Genomic DNA, 27370 nt, shown 5'->3' on the forward strand with positions numbered 1-27370 from the left:
GTAGTTTAGTTTCCAACCCATAAGTCTCTCTCCCTTATTCTCTCCTTTCTTTATGAGGGAGAAGAGGGGGATTAATAGAGAGCATCTGTTATTCAGTTTAATTGCTGGGCCAGTGTTAAACCATGACACATACTCACCCTCAAGCCTGTACATCCATAAAAAAATTATAATGAAGGGCTCATCTTTGAGGAACTGGAGAAGCTGTTAGAATGCATAATACTTACGTGCTTTAAGTGTTGCTACCCAAGACAGTACTTCAAGGACACATCTGAAGTGTCCTGGCTAAATGCTACTTGTTTAGCATCTCCCAATTGTCCCCACAAATATAGAATGACAGAAAATATGAGGGAAGATACAGGCTCCTAGGAACAGCAAAGACATGCCCAGGGTCAGAAAAAATACAACCATGCCAGGAGAGAATTCTTCTTGACAGACACGTGCAAGTTGCACACTACAGCATATACTATACATGGATCTACAGTCATGGGTGCACATTCAACTCAGCTAAAGTAGCAACACTCTTAAATATGTGAGATTCCCAGTAACATGCAAGAAATCAGAAAAAGAAAAGCAGCATGAGCAAATGACTTCTGATGAGATTTTATGCAATTGTCAGGAATCTGTTTCAGTGCACCAGTACGTATCCTGCTTTCAAGACCTTAAAAAATACTTACTGACTGTTCTCTCTGGATCCCATTAAGTGATCATGTAAGAGGGCACTGAAAGCTACTCAAGAGAAACCTTGTAGTAACACACTGTGCAGTTTGTGGGGTTTTTTTCCTTCCTTAAGAGACTATGAAATTGATTCAGGTTTCCAGAACCAAAATATTTTATATGCATCTGAATATTAATTGGAGTACATATCAGCTTTAAGTATGAATAAATACAAAATTATATTGATACAAGATGTACACATCCTGGTCACAAAGTAAGTACTATAGACATGTTTTTCATCCTTATTCTATAGTGTTCTGTGACACCTAATATATACAAAATCACTTAGTTCATTTTGCAGACTTCTGTGCATAAAGACGTTTCCAACCTATGGTTACACAAAGCAAAGTAATTCACACACTGAAATTTGGAAGACTGATTAGTTTATAAAAAACTATCAGATTGATAGATTGGTCATACTACAACTGATACTGATAAAAACTAATTAATTTGATTTTTTTCCGTATTCAATACTCAAAGCCATCTTCAGCACCATGCTTGGACCCGAAGTCTAACAGGCATAACGGAAAAATATTCATATAATAAAACCCCTGAATGTAAACATCCATGTAAAGTAGGAAAAAAAAAAAAAGCACCTTATGTTTTTCATCTCTCTATCCGTTCATACTTTCAGTGTGACTCTCCACAAATCCTTTTGTCATGAAAATTAACCTCAAGTAACTCTTCTTGCTGAACAGAAGTCAATACCATCTCTTTGTTTTCAGATATAGAAGATTAGAAAAATTCTTGAAAAATATTGACTTAAATGACCACCTGAAAAGTACCATTTAACTCTTCCCCCCTAAAATGGTGGGAATTAGTGAGTCTTTATGCTGCAGATATGATATCCTCCTAGACCAACAGTATCTACTTTGGCTCCCACTGTAGGCAACAGTGAAAGTGCTACAGCATTAAAGGATGATCCCTCATCCTAAAATGGCTATCTAAAAGGGAGACAACAAATTATCCTTTCTTCTCCTTTAATTATAGAAAGTCACCCCTCACAGCTTGGACTAGGCAGCTACCTGTAAGATAGCTGAATAAGCTAACACTGTAAATGTGCCAAAATTTACAGTAACACTTTCAGATGCATCTACTCGGTAGGTACCAAAAAGGTGAAGGACTTCGTGGCAACTTGAAAGAACTCCTCAAAGCTACTGTACTGGTCTAGCAAAGTGTGCTTTAGCTATTAGTCACATTACACAGTATAGATATGCTGATCTCAAAGACCTTCCAAGGGATGAATCCAACCAGTAGCTAGGACATCCTGGATGAGGAAGACAGGTCTATAACACAGGCTTCCCATCTAGCAACCTTCTCTGGATTCATACTAGTTATATCTTTTAAGTGCATCTATCTCATAGTTTCTCTACCATATGAATAAAACTTGCCTTAGGGTCAAGTTTGGATAAAGCCTGATTTTGACAGCATGCACATACAGCACATGGTGAAAACAAGGCATTTCTAAATCCACTTCAAGCTGGGCACTGCTGATAAAAGTTGTCATTTAAAAATCCTGACATGCCTGAACAGTAGGTAATAATTTAGCTACACAGTTTTGTCCTTCACCCCCCAAAAACTGAGGAGACTTTCTGTCAAGTACTGCCTCTCACATACGCTTAAGATGGACAAGCTTATTAAGTATTTATGATCTTGACACAGTTACATTCTTATGCAAAACTTTTCATCATCTATTGTAGTGAGTATCAAGCTGTTTGTCACAGTAGCATCCATCTTAGATAATTCTTTCTCTGGCAAAAAAAGCTCTTCAACAACGAAATAGCTGTAGTAGCACATTGACCACATCTTGAGTTTGGGCATATGTCCCATGCACATCTACTTCAAAAGCAATGAAGCACAACATAAAATTGAATAGAATAGTATGTTACTATCTTCTGCCATGGAAGGGAACTCCGGTGCTGTTTTTTTTTTGTCTGTTCTCTGTGGGAATGTAACAGTTACACATAATGTAATTATGTGTAATTATTGATACTGTCAAAATAATTTGTTTCCTTTAAGAAATATAATCTACTGTAAAAATATCTAAAATTTCCCATATAAAAATATAACAAGTTTCTATATTGCTCAAAGTTTCTCCTGCAGCTTGAACATGCCCCCACTACCTGCTTGTTTCTATGAGTGTTACAAAGAAATCACCTCAGAAAGTCAAAACATAGAAAACGTAGGAAAAAAAAAACAACTTATCCTGACATTCTGAAAAGTATGAACCACGTATAAGTTTAGTACACTGAGCTTCTGTTGTTGTCAACAGAAAGTATTACAGACATTCTGCTGCACACATAAGGATAGTAATCTTAAGGCCAAATTACTTACATAACTGAAATGGTGAAGTTTTAGTGAACTCTTGTGTTACAATGTTGTTCATCACACATATGAACAAGAACAATTTAGAGGATTATTTTCTTTTTTTATAATAGGCAGAATTAAAAATGACTACACATTTTGACAAAGACCGGTATGTCTAAAGTGTTCAGCGATTTCAGTACTGACCGGCTTTCTGCTGTTGGAATAGAAACTAAAGCTGCTTAAGCAACAGAAACTTAATCCTAAATGCTTTATTTTACTAGTATTCAATATAAAAGGGTCTGGGGAAAAAAAACAGAAAACAAAAAAAACCCAAAACAATTGGCATTCTCAAGTGTTTGTATCATGTGACTAACGCTAATGCATTCTACATAGGTCTTGTACTGCCTTCAGCAGCTATTTGATGCAATATCAATCTGAATTTACACAGTTGGTTTTTTTTAAACATGTTACACAGTACGAAACAAACTTCAGAAAATTTAACACACAAGCATCTTGAGACAAAATCTTGAAACAATGAACAGATAATTAATGTTGCAGAAGACCACCCCTTTGCGATAAACCATAATAAAAAGTACTAAGGTTCAATGGCATTGCTTAGACTAAAACAATATCTCTGAAACTGTAAATGTTTACGACAGTTTAGAAGTGTTATTTGGAGAAAAAAAATAGTTATGCCTTTTTCAGAAGCTATATGAAAATTTTATACAATTCTCTTAACCTTTCTGGTATACCTTTACAAGCAAACACATCAGTAAAGTGCTGTTTGAAGTAAGTGATCATCAGCTCAGATATGCTTTGTTTCTCTCGCAAAAAATAATCTGGTGTGCTGAAAGGTTTCCCAAGGTCTCCCAGCAAAACTAAGTCTACACACAATAGTCATTTGATAGCAGAACCTCATGATTCTATTTTCGGAAATTTTTTGGTTGGGTCTTCTGGGTTTTTTTTGTTTGTTTCTTTGTGTGCTTTTATTGTTTTGGGTTTGGTTTTTTTGGAGGGGAGGGGGGGCTAGGTTGTTACTTTCTTTTTTTTTTTAATAGGACTACACTTGTACAGATCACTAACATCAGAGGCTGACCTGTACAGAGCACCTGTGTAGGGATGAGTGCTTTACCATAGGAACTTTAGGGCTTACCCAAACACCACCACGTTTTCCTGGGAGAATACAACAGGAATTCTCAAAGCTGGACTTAGGTGCAACTTCTGTCATGGCTGTGTGACAGCAAGAGGAGACAGACTGGAGAGCTGGGCCAAGGGGAACCTAATGAGGTTCAGCAAGAACAAGTGCAGAGTCCTGGATGTGGAAAGGAGTAACAAAAGCAGTACAGCTGAGGGGCAATCAGCTAGAGAGCAGCCCCATGGAAAAGGACCTTGGAGTCCCGGTGTACAGCAAGTTATCCATGGGACAGCAATGTGCCTTTGTGGCCAAGAAGGCACAGCCAACCCTGGGGTGCCTTAAGAAGAGTGTGTTCCCCCCTCCATCTCCTCTGCCATAGTGAGACCTCACCTAGAGTATTGCATCCAGTACTGGGCTCCCAGTTCAAGAGGGACAGGAATTTACTTGAGAGAACACAAGAGAGGGCTACGAGGATGATTAAGGAACACCTGCCTTATGAAGAAAGGCTGAGAGACCTGGGGATTTTCAGTTTGGACAGAAGACTGAGAGGGGATCTAATTAATATGTATAAATATATGAGGGCATCACAAAGAAAGGGACAACCTCTTCTCACTTGTGTCCTGTGACAGGACAAGGGGCAAAGGATTCAAGACAGAGAACAGGAAGTTCCACCTCAATACAAGGAAGAATTTCTTTACTGTAAGGGTTAAAGAGCCCTAGAACAGGCTCCCCAGAGAGGTTGTGGAGTCTCCTTCTTTGGAGACTTTGAAGACTCATCTGGATGCATTTCTGAGTGATCTGCCCTAGTTTTGGTCCTGCTCCTCTGGCAGGGGTGTTGAACTCCGTGATCTTCAGAGGTCCCTTCCAGCCCCTGATACTCTGTGAATCACTGAAGAACAATTCATTAACCCATTGAATCAGCAATAAACATAGGGTCAATAGGGTGATACCTAATTACTTTTTCTATTGTATTAAGAGTTGGGGTTTTATTAATATATACAGGAAACCTCTTCTGTCTTTCCACTATATTGTGCTATATGCCTTCTAACCAGAGCTTATTGCTGATACCTCTGTTTAACCACATTTCTCATCTGTCTCCCCTCACAGTTTTTAAAAAAGTCTGGTGGCAAAGGGAATGTGTAAGGGAGGAAAAGTGAGGGAAAAGTAACTGGTCAACTCAAATCTTAACCCAGCTGTAGGTAAAACTACTCAGTTTCATGAGAAAGGTGAGAGGTGGTTGCAAACATTTCAGTTTCTGAACCCCTAAATCTCTTCCTCAGACAAAAGGATGCTACTTCAAAACCTTTTTATCTGGAAAAGAAGGTACCAGAGCAATTGCTTACAGAATAGGCTGCCAAAGTGATTGGAATGGGCCAGTATGCCCAGCAGGTTGGGCTGTTTGATGAGAGGCCTGAAGCTGAACAGATTGGGCTGTGTGTGTCCCAGTCCTCACATGAACAGGAGCCATCTGGAAACAAACAGCTCAATCATGAAAGAGTAAAGATAACAAGGAAAATTTCAGCTCCCTGATCAAGAAAACAGGAGCTACTCACTTATCTCCTTATTGCTCCTGTTTAAAACCTCAAAGGTGCAGGCTTTTCCTTATCACCCCTAAGTATCCTTTTTAGAACTACATGAAGAAAGTCACTATTGGAAAAGAGAATCACTTGAGAGGCAAGGGATAGCACAACATTTATCTGCTGTTGATACCCTGGTTGAAGGCACCTCATCCCCAGCAGAAGTACAGAGTAACCACTTAAGGTTGCTATAAGGTCAGTGAGACCCTTGGAGTGGTTGTTGACATGAAATTTGAGGCTGCAAGCATCCTCCTTCTGTCTTTCAGAATAATACCCAAGAGAAACAACTATTGGAAGAAGGAGACAAGGAGTTAAACAAATTCTGTACATCATCTAGGATCACATTTTGAGCACCTCCCAAAAGAGATGGCCATCAATAAGCCACACTAATAAGGTGCTCTTTAGCTTGGCCAACTCCAAGTCAGCCTGTGTCCCAGGATCAACCAGCAGGAGCATCCCAGAGACAACCCCAGCTGCTCTGAAGATTGGGACTCCACCTGTAATGAGCCTAATTAATTTACTTTCAAGGTAGCCTGACTCCAGATTGCACTGTATATTCCAAATATTTTCCACTAAGCCAGGGGGAAGACATGCATGCTCCCTACCAAGTCTTGAGGTGGTCCCAGGGCATCCCTCCAGCTTAGGCACTGCTCAGCTCCTATCTCTGGCCAGGGGGAAAGACCCAGTGCTTCCTCCCAGGATATCCTGGGGAAAAGATAAGCAGGAAAATATTTCAGAGCACAATACTCTGATGGAAGCTTAAACTGGGATTTTATTATTAAAGCCAGTCCTCAGACGAAGAATTAACTGTTGAAAGTTTTGTTGGGTTTGGGGTTTTTTTAATACCTTTTTTTTCTTAACATGAAGTGATGTGCAAAGAGACCACAGCCCTCATTAAAAGATTTTATTTCCTTATTTCACTCCCTCAATTTTCTAACAAATTTTCCTCTGCTTCTGACAACTTCTGCATTATTTATACAATGGCTGAAGCATAATTGGCCTCTTTCACATGAACGAATATAAACATATGAGGGGGAAAGTAGGGCAGGGAGGGAATGCAGATAAGTGACAATTTCCATATTTGTAGAGAAAACAGTTTTAATCTGACAGCATGACAGATTTTAGATGTACTGTTCTGCATTTATATAAAGTTGATGTCTAGCTTATAAAGGTTCATTTAGCTATAAAAACATCATGTTTAGCTGCTAACTCAAATGAAGATAGAAAGGAGTTAGAAATCCTCATGACCAAAGATGTCAACAAAACAACAATTTTGCTCTGATTTATTTTTTATTATTTTTACCGGATTTTTCTTTCTAGACCATTCTACTATTATACACAGTACTGTGAAAAAAAATAGCCAATTCCCAATTTTTAGAGAAAGAAATTGCATAAGCTTAAAATATATACCCTATTTTATTCTTTGCATTACCAGGCTCTGGCTTACCTTAATACAGCAGAATTTTCCCCCTGCCTTTTTTCCCCACAGCATTTCATTGAAGAAAAAAAGTATTTTTACTCTCAAGCTTTAAACATCACAGCATATTCCCACCTAGAGATGTGATGCCACGCATTGAAGAAGGGTCCCATATTACCAGCATCACATGAGCAGAATTCTATGCATAATTTACACAAAGCTATTCAAACAGATTCTGCACTGTAACTCAAAAAACATTATTTCATCTCAGTCACAAACCATGCCAAAGCTACAACCTAAAAGTACATTAAGGTAGAAAAGAGGGATAAGTATGTGCAGCAATACAAGCAAGGAAGAATCAAGTTAACTCTCAAAGAGCCATGCTGCTTCTGGATGCCAACTCCCTGCAGTTCAGAGGGCAAAACACACATCATCAACACCTGAGCTGCTGCTTCTCTCCTCCCAGAGCTTTCCTGAGCAGAGTACAGGCAATACAACAACACAACAAGCCTTCCTGCACTTTACCAAGTGTGATTATTTCCATAACATTTGTGCAAACCTACTTGGGTCCCTGCACACTTTGGGCAAGTTCCAATCCCCAGTGAAGCCAACAGCAGCTTTAGTGTTCAGGTTTCAAAAAAATTTTCTCTAACTGTTGTGATTGCCAGTAACATGAGGCATCTCCTTTCTTGCAAGCCCACTTTCATCAGCATAGACAGGACAAGACCCATGAAATCCCCATAACCACGAATAAAATACTGTCACCATCAATATACTGAACCTTATTTACAATTTTACTGACCAACATGTCCATCTTTCTGTGGAGCCAACAGTCGAGTTTTCATTACTATTAAGAACTCTACTTCCAAAAATAAAGTTTATCATTTTCTGACAGCACTGTACAGATTCTGCAGACAGACAAATCTGCTGCTCTACATAGCAAAACATGTATCACCAAGTATTCTTTTTAAACCTAGTGTCTTGCAGAAAGTTACTGCACTACTAAGGCTGACATATTCCCTTGTATCAAATATAGTAATACTAATTACAGTAAAATAAATAATTTGAGCTGGATTTTAATTTGGTACTTCCAAATACACCACCACCTTCCTTTGGATCAACTCTTTTTTTTTTTGTTTGCAACTGCTAACAGCCATTTTAAGCAGCCACAACATATCTAAATCTCCTCCTCTTCATTATAAAAAAGAAAAAAAAAAAAAAAAAAAAAGAAAAAAAAAGGCATTAGTACTATTAAATTGGATTCAGAAAGATGGGTTCAGTTTTCAGCCTTGCCACTGGCCTTAGGCACATCACTTGGGGTTCAAATAACCAAAGTTAGGTGTCTAAACATTAACTGATGGAGCCTCATCGAGTGATCCCAGACTTTCTTTTTCAGTCACTGGAAAGGAACAGAGAGCAGTCCATCTCACACCAAGACAGATGCCTAAGGTAGGTCATATGAATCACCTTCTGAGGGTATTTAAAGTTAAATGAGATTAATTCCATCCTTAATCTTCCTCTGCCATTGACCCCCATCTGTCATACAGGATTTATGTTTCACCACATCAATAGGACACTGCTTTGATTGGCTCCTACATAATATAAATTACCTTCTGATGTGTACAGACTTGTACACCTTGCAAAAACCTAATCCTAAAATCTTTACCTGAAATCTTCAGGTCTGACTTCAAGACAGGCTACCTGGACTATTACGGTTTTGGCTTTCAATTTGTTTCACCCATTTATGCTATCATGTATCAGAGTAGGACTAGAACAGTCTCCTTTATCAGCTTCTCAGTGAAAAGGGGAGCCTAAATCTCCAATAATTATATCAACCTATAGACAGATAAACTGGCTCCTACACTGAGGAAGCTGATGTAGCAGAACTCTGCTAATTCCTCTTTAATAGAAACCTTTAGAAATTGGTTTCTGGCATGAAATCACTCGTCTATTAAACTAATTCCAGTTCCACTAATACTTATCTCCTTTATGTCAGATAAATTCCCTCCTGGCCACATAAGGCTACAATCCAGACCCTTTGTACAATCCCACCTGCAAATAATTCAAATCCCAGTTATGAGCATGGCTTTACGCATAAAATAGCTTTTCCTCAGCAGCAAGCCAAAGAGTTTACCCAGTTTTCAACTGAAAAGTGGCAAAGCAGATCACTGGGAAATAACAAACTTTTTTTCTATATAAAACTGATCAACTCATAAGTTATACCAGGATGAAGGTAAAGAGGTTGTAAAGAGTAACTCAGTACAGTTACTAATTAGAGCTCCAAATTGAGTGTCCAAGTACAGCCTTGATGACCAGTAAAATATACCTAAACAGAGTGCCTAGCAGACAAGCATTGACATTCTCAAGTACAAAATTTTCCATGACATAGTTAAAATCCCTTTGAAGGAGAAGGTTGATATGGTTACAGCAACGAATTGTTTGTTGATCTCTAGAGGCCTAAAATAATAGCACTTTTTCAACACTTGGATTAATTATTATTTGTTTTGCACAACAGTCCATATCCCCAAAGATCTGGGTCCTATTATGTTCAGCACAATACAAACACATTACAAGATGTGTCAGGCCCTTCTCTAAAAAGACTGCAGAGCAAACAGTGCTTCTCACAAACATGGGCCAGCTCTTGATGAAACACTTGTCACTGGTTACAACCCACACCTGGAAACTGCTATGTTAACAGAGGGTGCAGAGAGGTGAGCCATCCCCCGGGTCTTTTCCTTTATTACATTAAAAAAAAAAAAAATTATCCAAAAAACCCTCGCCTACTACACACCAGGATGTATGCCCATAAAACACTGGTTTTCATTTTTCCCATGTGCCCAGGCAAGCAAGCAGCCTACAAAACCAGCAAAGGTTTGAAAGCCCCACTAGCTAGTCTAGGTGACAGTGACAATAAATGACATCTTGCCTTCCAATTCACCCATGAACGCTTTGAAGGGGAATTTTTTTTTAATCTCAGTTTCTGGGGTGCAATTCTATCATCAAATAAAACAAAACATGATTTACTGAGAAATACATTACCAAGAATTCTGGTGTAAGCAAGCCAGAATTGAATGTACAGTATTAGGCCAAGTCCCATGAAAAAAAGCAACACAGCTTGAAGGAGTTGCTTTGTAACAGGAAACAAAATTTCTGCATGCCTCCATTTCAGGGTAGCTCTCTGCACCTTATCTAGGAGAAAATAAACCAAACAAACAACAAAACCAACCAACAAACAAAGTAGTATTTGCTACTGTTGCAACTGACAGCTATTCAATTTTTTTCCAGTGTATCCCCATTTGCAAGGGGCCCCTATGGAGACATTCATGGTGCTGACTGACTGCAACCAAAGAGCTGGCATTGGTTCCATCTTTCTTCTGCAAGAATTATGTAGGACACCTTTGTATCTTTATATCAGCACCAACATGTATAGTTGTTGACCACCACTGAACAACATACAGCTCCTCCACTTACAGATTTCACCCCTAATCGTTCAGCTCCTCACAGTCCTACTAAAAGGTTCACATACATACAGAAGACTCATATACCAAAGAACAGGCAGTAGATTTAATCTAAAACAAACATGACTAATCACAATCTGTATACTTGCTTATGGTCTTAAAGGGTGTGAAAGTTTCAGTACTTTTTTTTTTTTTTTATATAAGCAATACGGCATGAGTTCTACTTTACTTAAAATGCATCTCCCAAATCATGTACTTTGAATCCATTCACCACAATTATCTCTAAGTCTGATTGAAGCAGCTACCTTTAAGTATCTTACCAGCACTGTGAATGTAAGTAGGACAGGCTGAACTAGTATTTTCACAGTTCAAGGACAAGTGCTTACATCGCCTTCTCAGCCTAACTGCAAAGCTATATAAAAAATAAATACATTTATCCCCAAAACACCCACAAAATAGCCAGAATTTGGCCTAATGAAGGAAAAAAAAACCAAAAACCAACCCTTGAAAAACTTGTTCACTAACAATCTAAACATGTCTTCCACTAGACTTAGTATTCAACACATCTATCTATGGCTTTCTGTCCACCCTTGTGTTCATCCTTTGAAATTCACACATTCCCTTACTTAAAACATCTAAAGACTACACTGCAAACTACGCTAAGAGGTTGGGGTCTTAGCTCTTCAGAAGAGATTACTTCTCTTCATCACAAGAAAAGTCACATAACTGAGAAGGCAGTAACACTACATATTAAGGGTTGCCAGGTGATTTTTGCCCTTCCAGCAAACAATGTGGCTTTATCCTGTGAAATCAGTTAATGCCATTGAACTTGTAAGTTGTTATACAAGTAATTGAAAAGCAGAGCCAAAATTCAACCTAAAGAAAACTAAATGTTCCCATTTTCATGTTAATACTGAAAAAAACCACCCAAAACAAAAAGAAAATCTAAAAACTATGAGAGTAATATTCACGAGTTCCACTGAAATTGTGCCAAGTGTTTTTCCTTTAACCTATATACAATACATACATTTCATAATCCCACTGATAGATACAGACATACGTGAGCTGGGTGGAAAAGCAGAAAAACGTTTAGGCTTTAGGGATACTTTTGAAGCCTTCAATAACTGTGTAGACAGCTTCTACTGTGCATGCAGTAGTCTGGTTCATCACCTTTAATGCACATCTGGCTGTTTGTTGCTTTAGAAGCCAATTGATACTACATGGTTAAACAGTGACCAGTTCACAATTCTGAGTTCTTGCTGCACTGATTTTATGGAGATGAAATATTTATTACCATTATTATTCTGGTGAAATAAATAATTATTTTCATAACAAGTTTTATACCTTGCTCACCTGTAGCAACACAGAACATCTATCAATATTTATAAGGAATAAATTATTCTGGAGTAAACAGCTCACAATTATTAGCAAGTGTACAATTTATAAAGCAAATATTTGCATATCAAATATTAAAGTAGGTCCCAGTTATTATTAAAAGTAGACATATATTTTGAAAATGACAAATCCAAGAAAGAACTACAGCACATGACTTCAGGTGGCTTTGTCCCAGATGATTTTTTCTTGAAGTTTTTACTTTCAGCATTTTCTCAGCAAGCAAAAAGAACACTAAATGTAACACAAATTAATATGGAAAGCAACCTTTCAATCCTATTATTTAGGATTTACAAAAATAAAAAAAATACACAAGATAAGAGCAGCAAAAGTTACACAGAGCTACAGTATATCATGAAGAAGAAACCAACCTTTGTCAAGGTCACACAGATACTGCCTGGTGTTTCTCTGTTTTAAGTAGCAGCTGAGTAAGCAAACAAAGCTTGAAGTAAGAAAGCTGAATCTTAAGAGCAAATACAAGATAACCCCTTGTTATTAGTCTATGAAAAATAACTGTGATGAAAACTATGGAAAAGATAAAAAGGTATCTACTGGAAGACTTTTCCTGAGGAAACACTTATGTCTGAGATAGTTATCAAACGCAACAGTTTAACTAATACATCTCCAGTTAAACACTTGGGATGTTAGAAAAGCAGTGAGCTTTAATATCAGAAAGCCTGTAATTCAACCCTCAGCCAAAAATTAGTTTGTCTTCCACCATTACCTGGACAACTCAAGGACCCATCTGTGCAAATTCGGGGGGAGGATGCTCTCAGAGAGAACTCACTTGCCATTTTAGTAGAGCTACCTCCCTCTCCTAAGAGAAACCCTTTGTTACTGACAGCACCAATGGAGCCAACCGTGGCTTGACACACTCACTTGACACACAGGGAAGAGTCTCACCAAGGCAAGTTTATCTTGGTGCAAAGCATCTGTACAACAGGGTTCACTGGTTCAGATGCCAGGCACAGTGACTGCCCACCTGCAGCTCCAGAAGGGTTTTGGCAGAACAGTCCTTTGGGGAGCACCTGGCTGATGGGTGTCTGCAAAGTAATGAAGGCCCATTTATACAGCCTGATGTGACACATCATATTGGTCTTCCCACTTCTGAAAGGGTAACAGGCACTCTTTTTTAAAGATAATTCCTCTTACTAAGCACAATTTATGCTTTTAAGACACAACAGAGGGACAAAATAAATGGAAGGAACAGTTACCAGTTTCAAAGGACTTTAAATCAGGTCTCAAAGATTATCAGTTAGATAAGTAAGCAGAAATTGCTTGTCAGTAAGGTTAGACAAAAATAGGATTACAACATACAAGGGCAGCTTAAGAGAAGTTCAGATGGAACCCCTTCACATTACAAGAATAACATGTAACAACACCTTTTACAAAAAATATAGCTTAATCCAAGAGACTCGGTGAGATTTAATTGCACCAAGTTCAATGGGTTGGTGATTTTAAGGCCATAAGGACAGCTGATGATCTACTCTGTTCACATGGATTAACACAAATCACAAATCCAGCAATTTGTAGATGAAAACTAGAGCTTGTACCTAGTCTGGTTAAAAGGAAAGGAAATATGATTGGAGAGACTTGAAGTGGAAAGGTGTCATCTCCTCAGTAAGCTGGCCCTTTCACTTGCTACCCTGATAGACAAGAAAATCCATACCTTATTTCCACTCTGAGCTCTTGTGGCTTGCACACTCCACCAGGCTGCTGTGTGAACTTTCATGAAACAGAGCACTATTTAATACCACTATTTTCACTGCATAGCAATCAGAGAAGTTCTTGGCTTTCCAAAGAGAATGGTAAGCTTTGCAGAGCCTCATTAAGAAGTAAATTTGGTCCCTCTCAAGTGACACAACTCCTGGATCCCTTCTCTAAACTAATTCTGGCCAACCAGCAGCCTTGCTGAAGCACCTTTCCTACTCTATGCTTCTGTGCTTACAGCTGCATACAACTGTTCTTTAAAATAATGGCAGAGTATGTTCCCTGGATATAATCCCCCAAGTCTTTTCTCAGACTCACTCTTCAGAGTGGAAATTACTGGGGTTTTTTACTGGAAGTAGGTGGAAGTATTACAGTTCACTTTGTCAATACACCTCCTCAGATATAGTAGGATGAGAAACCAAGTCAAATCAGCCTATAATAGCACTTCTCCTGATTTTTTTTCCTTAAAGTTGCCACCAAAAAGGAACAACAAACAAAAAACAAAACAAAAAAAAACACCCAACCCCCCCTTCAAAAAACAAGAAAAAAGCCCAGAAATATTCTTATTAATATGGAGTTTTTACTTTATTCCAGATCATTGTCAAAGCTAATGAATTAAATCGGAATAATGAAGATGGCAATTCCCTATACTCATTCTCTTCCTCAAAGTATTAATTACAAAAAATAAATCATCTGTTCACATGGACAATAGTGCCCTTCTAAGGTGCTATTTCTTACAATCAGAACATCACCCTAAGCTAAATGAAATGCCTCACTGAAGTCAAAATGCAAAACTTATAATTTGAACAATAGAAACAGTCATTTTTTATCAGTTTCAAAACTATTTTGATTGAGATTTATTAGAGTAGCAATCTTTAACCCTCAACTGTTCACCAACAGATTGTGCCTTCTGTCAAACCAACAGCACAAACTGGTTTTTCTTCAGCTACCATACTTATCCTTTAAAAAAAGAAAAAAAAAAAAAAAAAAGGAAAACCAAACAAATAAATAACCAAACGAAAAAATAACCAAACCACCCCACATTCCAATTGTAATCGTCACTTCTAAGAATTCCTCCCAGCTCTAAGATTTTATCATAGAAATCAAATAGAAAATCCATGGTTATAAAGAAATAGTCTCCATAGCTTTGGAAAGAAGAAATTAAAGAATTAATTAAAACTACATATTAAAAGTGGTCATTAAGTGTTCCAAATAAGAGTTAGGTCTCATATCCACTTGTCAGTAACTGTGTACATATTTTCTAGAAAAAGTTGCACTATTAGAGGCAAAGCCCTGAATCAAATCAACCATTTGTCAAGGATTTCCACAGCGTCTTCCACAAAAGCACTGCAATTATTTTCACCTGCCAGACCTCCATGATGATTCAAACACATGGAGATGAGGGAGTTTGCAGCAATCTTATGTCTCAGAGCCAAGCTGGGTTAACAGCTACCAGTTTTCCCATCTTGCAGCTGCTGCACTGATTTTCAATCACACGTTAAAAAAAACAATACCCTTAGGATAAGGAGACAAAACAGAACTTGTTAATGTTTTGGGGGTTTTTTTGGTCAACTTTTTAAAATCATCACTAGGCAGCTTTAGGGAAGGTATCCTCCTGTATTTGAGGCACTATACTACTTAGTCACTACAACCATGTTTACATTATTAAAATTACTACAGCATATTTGACTACTAGCATAAATACTGAAATAACATCAAGTAAACTAAAAGATATCATTATTAAAGTAAACACACTGCTTTTAACAACTCTGAAATAAAACTTTATATTCCTGAATTGTTATATTAATTTAATATTTCAGAGTTGATTCAAAGTATTTTGTTTGGATAATTTCTGGTGAAACATCAAAATCGGTATCATCTTCCATTTAGAAGAACCATATAATATCTATAGCTCATAATATAGCTCCAACGCACAGGAGACTTTCTAGATTCAGCTTAGTGGCTGCTGTTCTGGGGAAATACCTCCAGACTAGGAGTGGTAAGAAAACAGGTTAAAAATAATCTACTCTCTCATAAGCATTTATAGTAAACAGAAGATTCATGAAGTGTTACTTGTTAAATCACTGGGGAAAACAAACAAACAAACCAAAACAAACCTATCTAGCTTTTGGTCATTACATGCCTCAGAAAAACAATGTTTGTGGTTTGTGTTTGTTTTTTTTTTAATTTAAATTAGACTTTTTTCCATATACTGCTGTATAAATTCACTCAGCTACTCCGCACAGTCCCTGAAAGAGACTGCCTGTAGCCTCCTCTTATCCTCTCACCAGATAAAATCATAAAGAGCCCTTCTCTGTTGTCTCCCCCCTAATGCATTCTGCTTCCGTATCTGGTATTTCTATAAAAGACACAATAGTATAGGCAGCATTTCCTAATCCTTCTCTTACTGGGGTGCATTAAAAAAGAGAAAAGTCTCTAACATTTCTATATAACAGTCCTTAAAATATGTGTTATCATAATGCTTTGTTTATTCAATCTGGCAAATGCTTTTATTTTAACCTCGTGTATCTTTAGCAAATGTCAGTAGTAAACAAATTAGTAGTTGGCTAACAAGCTCTCCTTGTGTATTTCTGATTAAGCTTCTTCCTAGATAGGAAGTAACATTACAAACAAATCAAAGAGAACCAAAGAGAAAGTCAATCAAAATATGAAGTATCTCTCTTTGTGAAATTGCATATTTATATGGGCATCACCAGCAGAGGGAAGGAGATCCTGGTATTCATGCACAATGATTTTTCCATGCTTTTCTTCTGGATACGCAGAAATATTTTCCTGTCCTTTTCAATTGTATTGCAAACTTTCTCTCTTCCCCAGCAGGTAATATAAGGTTGCGTGAACTCTTTATTTGGAACACAGTTCCCAGCTATCATTTATTTCTTTGTTTAAATGTGTTTATAAACATAAGACCATAGACAGTCACACACAAGTATTTTTTAAATTGTAATCAGACTGCTGAATGGACAAGACTGCAATATACTAAATGAGGTCTTAATTTTCATGTGATGAAACATCAATTAACTGAGTTCTGTACAGCTGAGTGGTTTAAAAACTTCTGCCAAGACCTAAGCTACTCCTTCTTTTACTTTTTATAGCTGACCCTACTGAAAGACCATAAAAATTGATTTTGTGTTTCCAGTCTCTCTATGCTAGCTAGAAGAGTATAGATTTTTTCTTCCTAGGCTTCTGACAAACAGAACCTTCCCTTATCTCACACCTTCTCAACTACCACAGTAGCTGACACTTAACATCTTCTGGGCTTTTTATCTGATTTAAGTTATGATTATGGTAAGAGAACACTTCAAATTGTTAAATCAAACACTTTTTTATCTATGGTTTTAAAAGGCTTCTCACTTGGCTATATCCCACATGCATTACTATGGCGTACATGGTAAATTATTATTTTTCACATTCATTGAGAGTGTTAGAGTTGCACTATTAGTGTGTGAGCTACCTATTTAAATTCCAGTATCAATCCTTAAAATGGATTTAGCATCTTTCGCATCAAACATTAATAAGGTTCACTGCCACTCTTAATGTGAAGGAAAATCAGGCTTGTATGAAATGGCTACTCTGGAACATTTCATGCTTTTGCAAGTGCAGGAGTATAATTATTTCCTACAGTATGTCATTATCTTCTGCCCTGTGGTTCTTTCTTAAATTATCTCTTCTCACTCAAGCTGCCTAGATTATGTTTTAAACCTATGTAGTTTTCAATTTATGAATTGCATGGATGCAAATTTTGAGCAACTATACCACAAGCCAATTAATAGACCACGTAAAAGCATATTCCTCTCAGACATTACTAATAGAACTACAATTTCAAAACTCCTGGAAGAAAAAAGGGATACAAATTTGACTCTTAAGACATAAAATCAGATTGTTTGCTTCCAAGGCAGACAAGAAAATCCTGTTCTAGACACATGTGCAATCTCTTTGCACTTTCCCAGAATAGGTTTATTTAAGCATGGCAGGAGATGCCACTTCACATCCTCACAAAGCAAATTAGTTCACTGCCTACTTGTCCTTGCACCCGAAAAAGCTGTTCCCCCCCCCCCCTCCCATTTTCAGGGTCACTCCTAAAACAATTGCTCATCTGTAACTCTAGACGTCAGTCCACCAGGGACAGGCATCTCCCCTTGGGTCTACAACTATCATCCTCTCTTTCTTAGGATGAAGTAACTCTTTCCAACAATAAAGCAGTTTAAACAGCACATAACAGATTAACACGCAACACGGATTGGCACACTGCGTAGCCTCTCAAAGGATCAACGTAGCCAATGCTGATTAATAAATAGTCTACTCGGGGTCTACAACATGGATGTGTATCAAAAACTACTGACGTTTGTGCAGAAAATATTATTTCCGACACAGTGAAATGCTATTCCACTACAGCTTTTTGCATAGAGTTTACAAGGTAATAAACACAGAGCTCCTTTTTCGTCACCCGCAAATGGCTATAAAAAAAGGAAAATGAGACTCAACATCCCACAGACAATCAAAAGAAATTATTTATTTGGATGCTGACATCTGTACAGAAATTGCGGCCAAGTGCTTTTCTGTGTTCATTTAGGACTCTGCTTGGAAAGCTTTTCAGTTACATTTACCTAGAGATTTCTCTCTACCACTTCCCATCTGACAGAAATCACTCAGCTGGGTCTGATGAATAATAGCAAAAGGCAGCTTGTATGAGAGATGATTGAATAACAGATTGTTGAAAGTGCCATAAAGGCTCATTCCCGTGACTACATTTAATTTACTTACTATACTGACTACCAGAAGCCGCTAGTCATTTGATATCTTTATTTCAGAAGACTGGAAACAAAAGAAATACTAACATTCTTTGTCACTTTCTACTCTACATAGTAGAGTTTGATAAGAGAAAATAACTTTTAAATAGAGCGCTGGTCTTTTATCCATACGAACCAGACCATAAGATACCCGAAATCAACGCAAGGCAAGCAGCATGAAATAAGATGACGGAAATAACGTCCGAGGACACAAAATGAAAGTGTATGGGAAGAAAACGCATTATCTTGACAGCCTAAGTAATGGAGGAAAGGCTTTTTGTAAATTGATACACGAGTGGATGCTGCCCTGGGGGCAGTCGGAGCGGTCTGCGCCGGAGAGCCGGTGCCGGAGGAGGCTCAGCAGCGGCGGTGCCACCCCCGGACCCTCACCGGGAGAGATCGCCCCGCTGAGGGCGGGGGCACCGCGGCGACGACGGCAGCAGCATCAGCAGCAGCCAGGTGAAACCCCAGAGAAACAAGTTGGCCCAGCGGCCGCCTCGGCACCGGCTCCGGGCAGCACCGGGAAGAGACGGAGGAATAGATGGAGCTCTGGCGAGGGGATGCGCCCCGCTCCCGCAGCCGGGGCTGGAGGGAGGGGGGCAAGGGGGATGGAGGGTGGGGAGGGAGGGAAGGGGGGTGACGGTAAAGCAGAGTGACGACGGCGGCGGGGGGTGCCCCTTTTGTCTGAGCCGCGGGGGGTGCCCCCTTTGTCTGAGCCGTCCCCCCCCCCCTCACCACCCACCCACCGGGAGCGCCCCGGGGCGGGCCCCCGCACTCCGGCAGCTGAGAGCGGAGCTGCCGCCCCCGGTGCCAGTGCTCCCCCCGCCCACGCAGCGGACTGGCGCCCCCCCCCGCCCGCAGAGCTCACACCTACACCCCGGGCGACGCCGCTTGGGCGCGGCAGCGGCGGCGGCGGGCGGCCCCGGGGCGCTGCCCTTACCTGGCAACCGGGGCGGGCGCAGCCAACTCGTCCTTCAGCCTCTCCCCGCAACGGCAACACGCGCGCCCGGGCCCCTCCCGGGGCGAGGCTGCGGTTCACGGCGGGGTGCGCGGCGGACCGCCCCCGCGCACGGCAGGCAGGCAGGCAGGCAGGGAGGGAGGCAGGCACGGCTGCCCCGGCCCCCTGCGCTCGGCGGGCTCGGCGGAGCGCCGGGCGTTAAGTTTCAGCAGCGTCCGCCGGCGGGCAGGGCAAAGCAAGACGAGGGAAGGCGGGCGGAGCCGGCACCGGGGGCTGCGCGGCGCCGGGAGCGCCGCCACACTGCAGCGTCTCCAGGATTCCCTCCCGCGAGAGGCAGCCCATCACCCCCGGCCCGCAGCGCTCATTGGCTGAGGGGCGGGGAGACGGGCGCCGACAGCCAATCAGCTGCCTCGCAGCATGGGTGGAGCCGCCGCGCCGGCCGCGCCCATCCCGCTGCCGCGCGGTCCCCGTCCGCCCCGTCGGGCGGGGCCGGACTGGGCCGGGTCGGGCCGCGGCGGGCGGGAGAAGACGAGGGGGTGTGGAGGAGGATGAAGCTAAGGAGGGCATCCCCAAGCATGGCGGACGGGGCTGGCACCGCTGATCCGATGCCGGTGCTGGGCGGCACGAGGCGTCGTGCCTCGGGCGCACCAGGCGTCGGGTGCCGCGGGCAGGGCGCGGCGCTGGCCCCGAGCCCTCAGGGCGGTGGCGCGGCGGGAAGCGGAGGCGGCGACCCCCGCCGGGCGCTGCTGCGACCCCACCGGGTACTCGGTGTTTTAATAAGCCTGCGGTGCACGGCCCTCCCGGTGCGGCGGGACCAGGGGCAGCCCGACCGGGGCAGTCGCGACTGAGCGGTGAGTCGTGTTTGAGGCGTCTGTGGCTTAGGAAAGAGCAGCCCGTGTGGCGTGTTCAGTTAAGGACATGCGAGGGTTAACTTAATTCCCTTGATCCATCCACTCTGAACTGGAGCTTTGATTAACATTGGTCTGCAAAATGTAACTGTAACAAATCCAATTAAGGGAAGCACATTTCTTCAACTTTTAATTAGATCTACCCTATTTGTCTAATGTTTAATATAACATAAAAAGCTGTGCAGGTTCCAGAGGGAAATGGAAATAGATTCGGATGTACGTTTAGCTTTTAAAATCACAACGGACTAAAGTTCTTTGTTCCTCAGCATATATTATTGTTGCACCTATACCCTTAAAGGCACAGGAGGGAAACAGTTTTATCTGCAAAATTGTAAAAATAATATTGAGGTATTTACGTAAGTTTCATGTCACCTTCAGTTCATTGCAGGGTACCAAAACACACAGGTTCTAGCCCAGACTAGTTGCAGAGTAATACAGGATGCTGGTGAATGACAGATCTTCTAAGAAAACTTAAGTATTGACACATCCCACAACCACTTATTTAGCTGGTTTCACTTAGTACAAAGAGTGAAAGTTACCATATTATAATTTACTATGGTAAATAGAAAATGTCAGCAAGGAGCTCCTCAGGCACCAGTACCTGTTAGCAGGTAACTGAGAAAGTCAGGAATCTCCCAGGCACTTCCCAGAAGTGACTTACTATGCCTTCAACAACATGTCATTGTGCTGCCATTCACCACCTATGCTTTTGGGGTGGGTTTTGCCTTTAAAAATCACAGCCCTTTTCCAGTTCAGTTCAAATAAACCTTTTTTGATCTGGACAGTGCTGGACATGTGTTCTGAGGGTTTTTTGGTTGCTGTTTTCTTGTACAGCTACCTTAGGTCACGAGAGGGAAAGGGAAAGCAAATACCAGCTCTAGCTGAGCTATGCAAAGGAGGAGCCACCACAATTTAAACTGCATATGCAGATGTGGTCACCTGTGCCCAGATTACCCTGGGTGATTTTAAAATGTGTCTGTTTTCTGTCTCCCAATACACTAGATATCAAGGACTGCTTTCTGTAGGATCATTTTACATCGTCAGTTAAAAACCCACAAATTTCAGTGCTACTAATCATGTGGACTTGATGCTGTGTTCCTAACAGCCACACAGCTAGAATTCTGCAGGAGTCTGGCACTCACAAGGCATGACACATCATACCCTGTCTTAGTATTTGAACAAAGACAAGGAACATCTTTCAAGTTCAATGGCCCGCTGCTAGTGTACAGTAAGGAGCAGAAATGCTATCTAGCAGTAGCCCTGAAGAGTACATCATCACTTTCTCTTTTCTGGATGTGGTATTCCACACATGATAATTCTGCTAGATCAAAAAATAAACAAAGAAATAAGAGGGCAGGTGTGGTAGGGGGGCGGGAGGGGTGTCAGGAGAGATTTCAGCAAATGTTTTCTGAACTTGGTAATTTGCAATGGACAAATTGCTGCAAAACTTGCATTCCATCAAGCACAAATATTTCCTTAACTCCTCTCAGGCACATGCCTTATTCGTACATACTGAAGTGGTCTTCAGTCCTGTTAGCAAGTTTTGTTTTGCTACTGAATCCACAAGGAAATAGGTATTTACTATCCAGGCATAGTGGTTATTAAACAAAAGGAAGATGTGAGGGATGCCTGCTTGGTGTGCTAGCCAAATGCTAGCCACTAACCTCATGCAACACAGATCACTGTACATATTAGTAATATTGTTATGTTCTTAAAAAAATGTGTTAAGGGATGAAGAAGGTATTCAATCATGAGAAAAAAAGAAGAAACATGCAGAGCCAGAAGAAATTATGTTCTAAACCCAAGACCTATTTTGTCGTGGGTTTGTTTGTTTTGCTTTTTAATGTACATTAATATATCAAAAGAGGATTTTAAATAGTGTCTACCATTCAGAATTTCCATCAGGAACCTTTTAGTACAAACGAAGAGGTGGACTGTTATATCTTTCATATCCCCTATTTTTAATTTTGACTTTGACTGAGCCAGAGATACAGGAAACGATGCTTTGCCATTTTAATGTTTTACTTAATGTTTACAATGACTTCAGGATGAAAACTTAAAGATTAGAAATCAATATGAGCCATAAAAACTAGGTTTTGAAAGCAAAATATTCCTGCTTGCTTCATAAAGGAGGAAAAAACCTGGGCCAAAGCCAATGAAAGCAAAATATTCTCAGGCCTGCCCTGGCAAGTGTTAGAGCATGTAAAGAGCAGATATTAGAGTGACAGTTGCTGAACAGAAATAAAATCAGAGCTCTGGCTTTGTTCCCAAGCCACTATTTTTATTTTTTTGTTTGTTGTTTTTCCTTTTACTTCAGCCTTTGAGTGACAAAGTATCACAACTGCCACAATTAGATGTGCAAGACTGGAAGCCATGAGGGCAAATAAGCAGCAGGTGAATGAGTAAATGATACTGGTAACGTGTTAATTTACTTACCTCGCAGAAATTAGAACTGTAAACTAACAGGGATGGAACGGTGCATGTTACAATGAAATTATTCACTGGCCTTGCATTGCAGAAGATAAGAAGTACCCATTTTCAAGGGAAGGATGCTTTTACTTTGCTCTTTATTGAATGTTATTTTACTTCTCTTTTTCCTTTGTTTTGGTCTTTTCTATCCTCGAAGTTTTCATTTTGAGATAGATTGTGTGCCTGAAGACACAGGAATTTTGATTAGGGAAATGGGACAGCTTTTCAAATGAAGTTCCAATTGTGTGAGTTCAAGCACACATTTCTGAAACTTCTTTTAGCAAATTAAATGCTTGCTCTTGATTGGTTTTTTTCACAGTTGGCTAGGAATCCATGTGCTGGTATGTAGATCTGAAAATGAAAAACTTGGAATCCCATTTTAGTGCCCTGTTGTCTCACCCTTGGTTTTAGTGACACTTCCATAATACTAGGTGATGCTGTTGTATTTAGAAGGTACATTCCTAGCCAGAAAGCCAAATCTGCATCAGGAGAACATGAAAGCAAAGTGAGAAAGCTAAGTCCCAAATGTGAGAATAATTTTCAGTAAAATTAATATACACTGGAGTAAATATTTAGGTGCACACAACTAACAAAAGCATCATATGAAGTAAGACTTCCAAGATGATTTTTTGAGCAATATGTAGGACTGTGAGTTGGATAGAGGCAGAACAAACATTGGGGTTTTGTTTTATTTTTAATTCTAGCTGACAGTAAAAGGGTAAAATTGAATGTAGTCTGCTGAATGATGTTTTTCATACAGTGTCATTTGATTTAATTGTTTCCTTGTGTTTGATCTGTACACATCTGCTTCTGCTTCTGAGTTGTTTAGGCAGGGATGGTCTATTTTAATCTGCATTTGCATAGCAGCTGACAGCTCCTGCTCTGTGCCCAGGGCTTCTGGACACCGTGGCAGCGTAAATGAAAAAGAAAATTAATATCCTCCTTTACAAGGGACCATTCAAGTGTTGTCAAACCAACCTGCATGTGTTTTGCACATACGTCAGCTGTGTAACACAAGGACAGATCTGAGTCAGTATCAGCCTGTTCCCCTGTAGATGGTGCCCCTACTTCAGAGATTCTCTTTTGGGTTGTCAACTCTGTATCCTTAATCCTCCTGTCTTTGAACACCAGTTTTCACCCAAGTGGTGCTCAGCATGGTACTAAAGAAAAAGGGTGTTTTCAATGTGGGTAGGACAAACTGGGCCGAGCCCTAGTTTTCTTTGCAGGCAGAATGTACTATTTCATGTAACAAACTACTGAACCATTAGCTTCCAGAGTGCCCAGATACTGTCAGCCTTCAGTCTTTAGGGTGGTGGACCATAAGGTTTCCCCCATGTAAAATTTCTAACCACAGGTGGCATACGAGCCATATGAATGGCTGTGTAATAAAAAGACTGGGAAGTGGGATTTCTAAGCTAATTTTGTCTGTGTAGTGGCAGTCAGTGTTACCTCTGAGGAGAGGGTTGAGATTTGAACGAGGTCTTTTCAAAGGGACATGCATCATTGTTGCGTTGTGGGTAAGAGAATCCTTTGCCTTCAGAACAAAGTAGGGATAAACCCATTTGTTGAGACTCAAATGAATTGCCTGCTAAGTGCAAAATATGGTTATATTTACACCAACCTGAGAGTGGAGTGAAGGTAAATAGTATTTATATTATGAGGTATCACTGAAATGTAGGGAAAACCTACAGGCTTCAGGCTTCCTGAATTGCCTTTCTCTAATTTGAGAACTCCACAAAACCTTCATCATGCAGCAGACATACAACAAGGAGCTCCCAGGAAGCCAGCTCAACCATGAAGCACAGCAAGTTCTAGCATCCAACTGTGCAGAGCAGGCCAAGAACCATCTTTGTGATGAAGAAATGGATAGAATGACTAAGGTAAAAAAACTGGTTAATGAATTTTAAATTTCAGAAAATTCTTTTGAGTATCAATAATACTCACAATAATACTGATAAATTCTCATGGGAGTTTGTTTTCATTTAGCTTACGTTGTCAATACAATCAGTGGTACAGTGGAATTACCTTAATATTTATATTTAAAATCCTCAACCACAGAAGTCTCAGGATTTTCTTTTTTTTTTTTTTATAGTAGTCACCATTTCATAATATTTTCTGTCCTGTGTTCAAAATTTATTTAGTGCTCTACAGAAATGCAATGACAGTGCAGTTCTGATGTTTAGACTATTCTTGGGCTTCAAAGCATGCAGAACACATGGCTAAATGAACTGGAAATTATATATCAATATAATTAGGAGGAAAAAACTTTTAATTTGTATTTCTTCACAGCTATGTTTTAGCCAGTATGCAGTATGGTAAACTAGTTACCTCTGGCAGTTCTGTCTGTCTGCAGCACCGCTTTGTTGACAAACTAAAAGACTTTTTTCTTTTCCATGTTGCTTTTTCTGTAGCATAGGCCATAGTCTTCAAATTATATAAGAAGGCAATAGAGCTTCCTGACTGCAACAGTGTTGTTAAGATGATAAGGTCAATGGTAATGTCTCTTCTGCAAACCTTGATAGATATTTATCCAAGTCAAAACTGAATTTTTAATCATTACAGTATCCTAATGTAAAAAAGGCCCTCCTTGTTTCTAAAAAACTTAGGCAAAGAAAAAAAAATCTTACACAGTGAGCATAATTTTCCTCACAGTTACAAGGGTATAAATCTGTAGTAAGACTTGCTGTCTTAAAAGCAGAGTTTCTACTATGTTCTATAAATCAAGCTATCCTAAACACCTAAAGATGTTAACGTAGCAATTCATAATTTTAATTCAAGTCCTGAATTTAAATAAGAAGTTTAAAGGGAAGAGAGACTCCAATTGCACTCTAGGGACAGTTTCTTTTTTACTTAGTAGTTCTTACTTAGTCTGGTTCAAGATCATCTTTCCCAGTGCTAATAAATCTGTGAATGAGAATACCTTTCACATTCATGGTTTTTTTTTTGCTTTTGACCTCTTTAGTTGCTAGTCCTCTTACCTCCCTCCTCTGCCCTTCCAGTTCATCTGAGAATATATTTTGTGATAACGTTACTAATTCTATGTGAGAAATAATCTGGACAATCACAGTTGTCCTCTTCAGCCTTGACATTAGATCTGTTTCTGCAGGGACCAAGATTGGTCCTTCTAGGGATGGAGGTAGTCTGCAGTCAGAAGTATGACTGATAAAGAAGTACAGTTATAGACTGCTCCCTTCTGAGGAATAGAAAACTCACCAAGTCATTGGTTTGTTTTAGGTTTTTTTTTATGTGAACACAAGTACTGAGTCCAGAATGTTATCTAATGGATAGAAGGAAAAAAAAAAAAAAAAAAAAAAAAGAAAAGAAAAAAAAAAAAAAAGTCTGAAAAGCAATTTAGGATGGAGATAATAAAGTATAAAGATTCTGATCACTAGAAGCTCATCCTTGCCCACTCTGAAATCAAGACTTAAGAGCTTGCTAGCTTAAGCTCAGTAATTTGATCCTAGGGAGAAGTTCAGAAGTGTTTGATACCAATTAGTTTAACGGTTTTGGACTGTATCTTCTTGTCCCTAAGTGTGGATTTTCAAAGAAATTTTGATTTTGTATGGCTTTTGATGTTGGAACTTTAGATTAAAATGTTCTTTCTAAAGATGAGATCCTGGATAGTTATTCTGAGATTTCCTAGGTAGTTATTCCAAGATTTAGTGTGGACTCCTTGCCTTTTTGTTCTTCCTTCTTCTGGAATCTTATGACCCCCAGTTTTCCCACCCTAATCACAGGCAGGTGCTATCATTATTCCTTCATAAATACAAAGGTATCTGCAGAGTAACTTGGGGATTTCCTAGAGCAACAGTCATTCCTCCTACATTTAAAATGGCCTGTTCAATGCTAAGGTATTTTATCAACTAACTCTTCAGTTTGCCTTTCCCTCTGAGAGTTATTAAGATTTACGTCTGACCAAATTGATTATATTTTTTTTAAGGAAATTGGTTGCTCCATTTTTATCTTATGGGGTTCATAAAAATGTCCACATTTGACTTTTTAGAAAAGATTCATATTAGTTTGCTTTTTCTTGTACTCTAATTTAAATAGAATTTTAAAAAAAAAAATTAAAAAAAAGCAAACTTAAAATTTGACAGTCTTTTTTCAGTAAAAAAAAATTATGTTATTATATTATTTGCTGAAGTTATTTACAGTTTAGCTGCAAGTTTACAGTCTAATGCCATGGTTACTGTGACACTCTACTCTTCAGGCTGAGCTGTAATAGATTACAGGAATCACAATAGCAATAGATTCACCTGTGTGTGGAGCTGGCCAGCCTCACGCTCTTGTCAACAGAGCAGCCCTGAAAAATGGCACTGACCCTCTTGCAATTGAGAAAGTTGTGACTAAACATACTGTTGGCACTTCACTATTGTTGTGTTTTTGCACTCCTGGGCTTTGTCACTTACTTGCAGTCCATTGACTTTTTGTATTGACTTTGTGTTGGTGAAGACATGCAGGGGCTGTCCTGGGAAAGGCATCTCATAGCCAGAGTACAGAGATTAGCTGATGCTTGT

The 27370-nt window shown here is 39.8% G+C and overlaps 1 protein-coding gene and 1 long non-coding RNA gene across 3 annotated transcripts in view; one reads left to right on the forward strand and one right to left on the reverse strand.

The window, feature by feature from the left end:
• SYT1 (synaptotagmin 1) overlaps positions 1-19852 on the reverse strand; it is a 338121-nt gene extending 318269 nt beyond the window's left edge. The window contains exon 1 of one of the 2 annotated variants that reach the window (XM_071766359.1): positions 19459-19852. The gene's annotated coding sequence lies outside the window, so the exon portion shown is untranslated. The remainder of the gene's footprint in view (positions 1-19458) is intronic. The other variant, XM_071766352.1, reaches the window with a different exon arrangement.
• A 166-nt stretch (positions 19853-20018) lies between these two features.
• LOC139796766 (uncharacterized) overlaps positions 20019-27370 on the forward strand; it is a 48847-nt gene continuing 41495 nt past the window's right edge. Inside the window, exon 1 of the long non-coding RNA XR_011726146.1 lies at positions 20019-20327. This is a non-coding gene — a long non-coding RNA (uncharacterized lncRNA). The remainder of the gene's footprint in view (positions 20328-27370) is intronic.

Source organism: Heliangelus exortis, chromosome 1 (genome assembly GCF_036169615.1).
Source record: "Heliangelus exortis chromosome 1, bHelExo1.hap1, whole genome shotgun sequence".
Lineage (NCBI taxonomy): Eukaryota > Metazoa > Chordata > Aves > Apodiformes > Trochilidae > Heliangelus > Heliangelus exortis.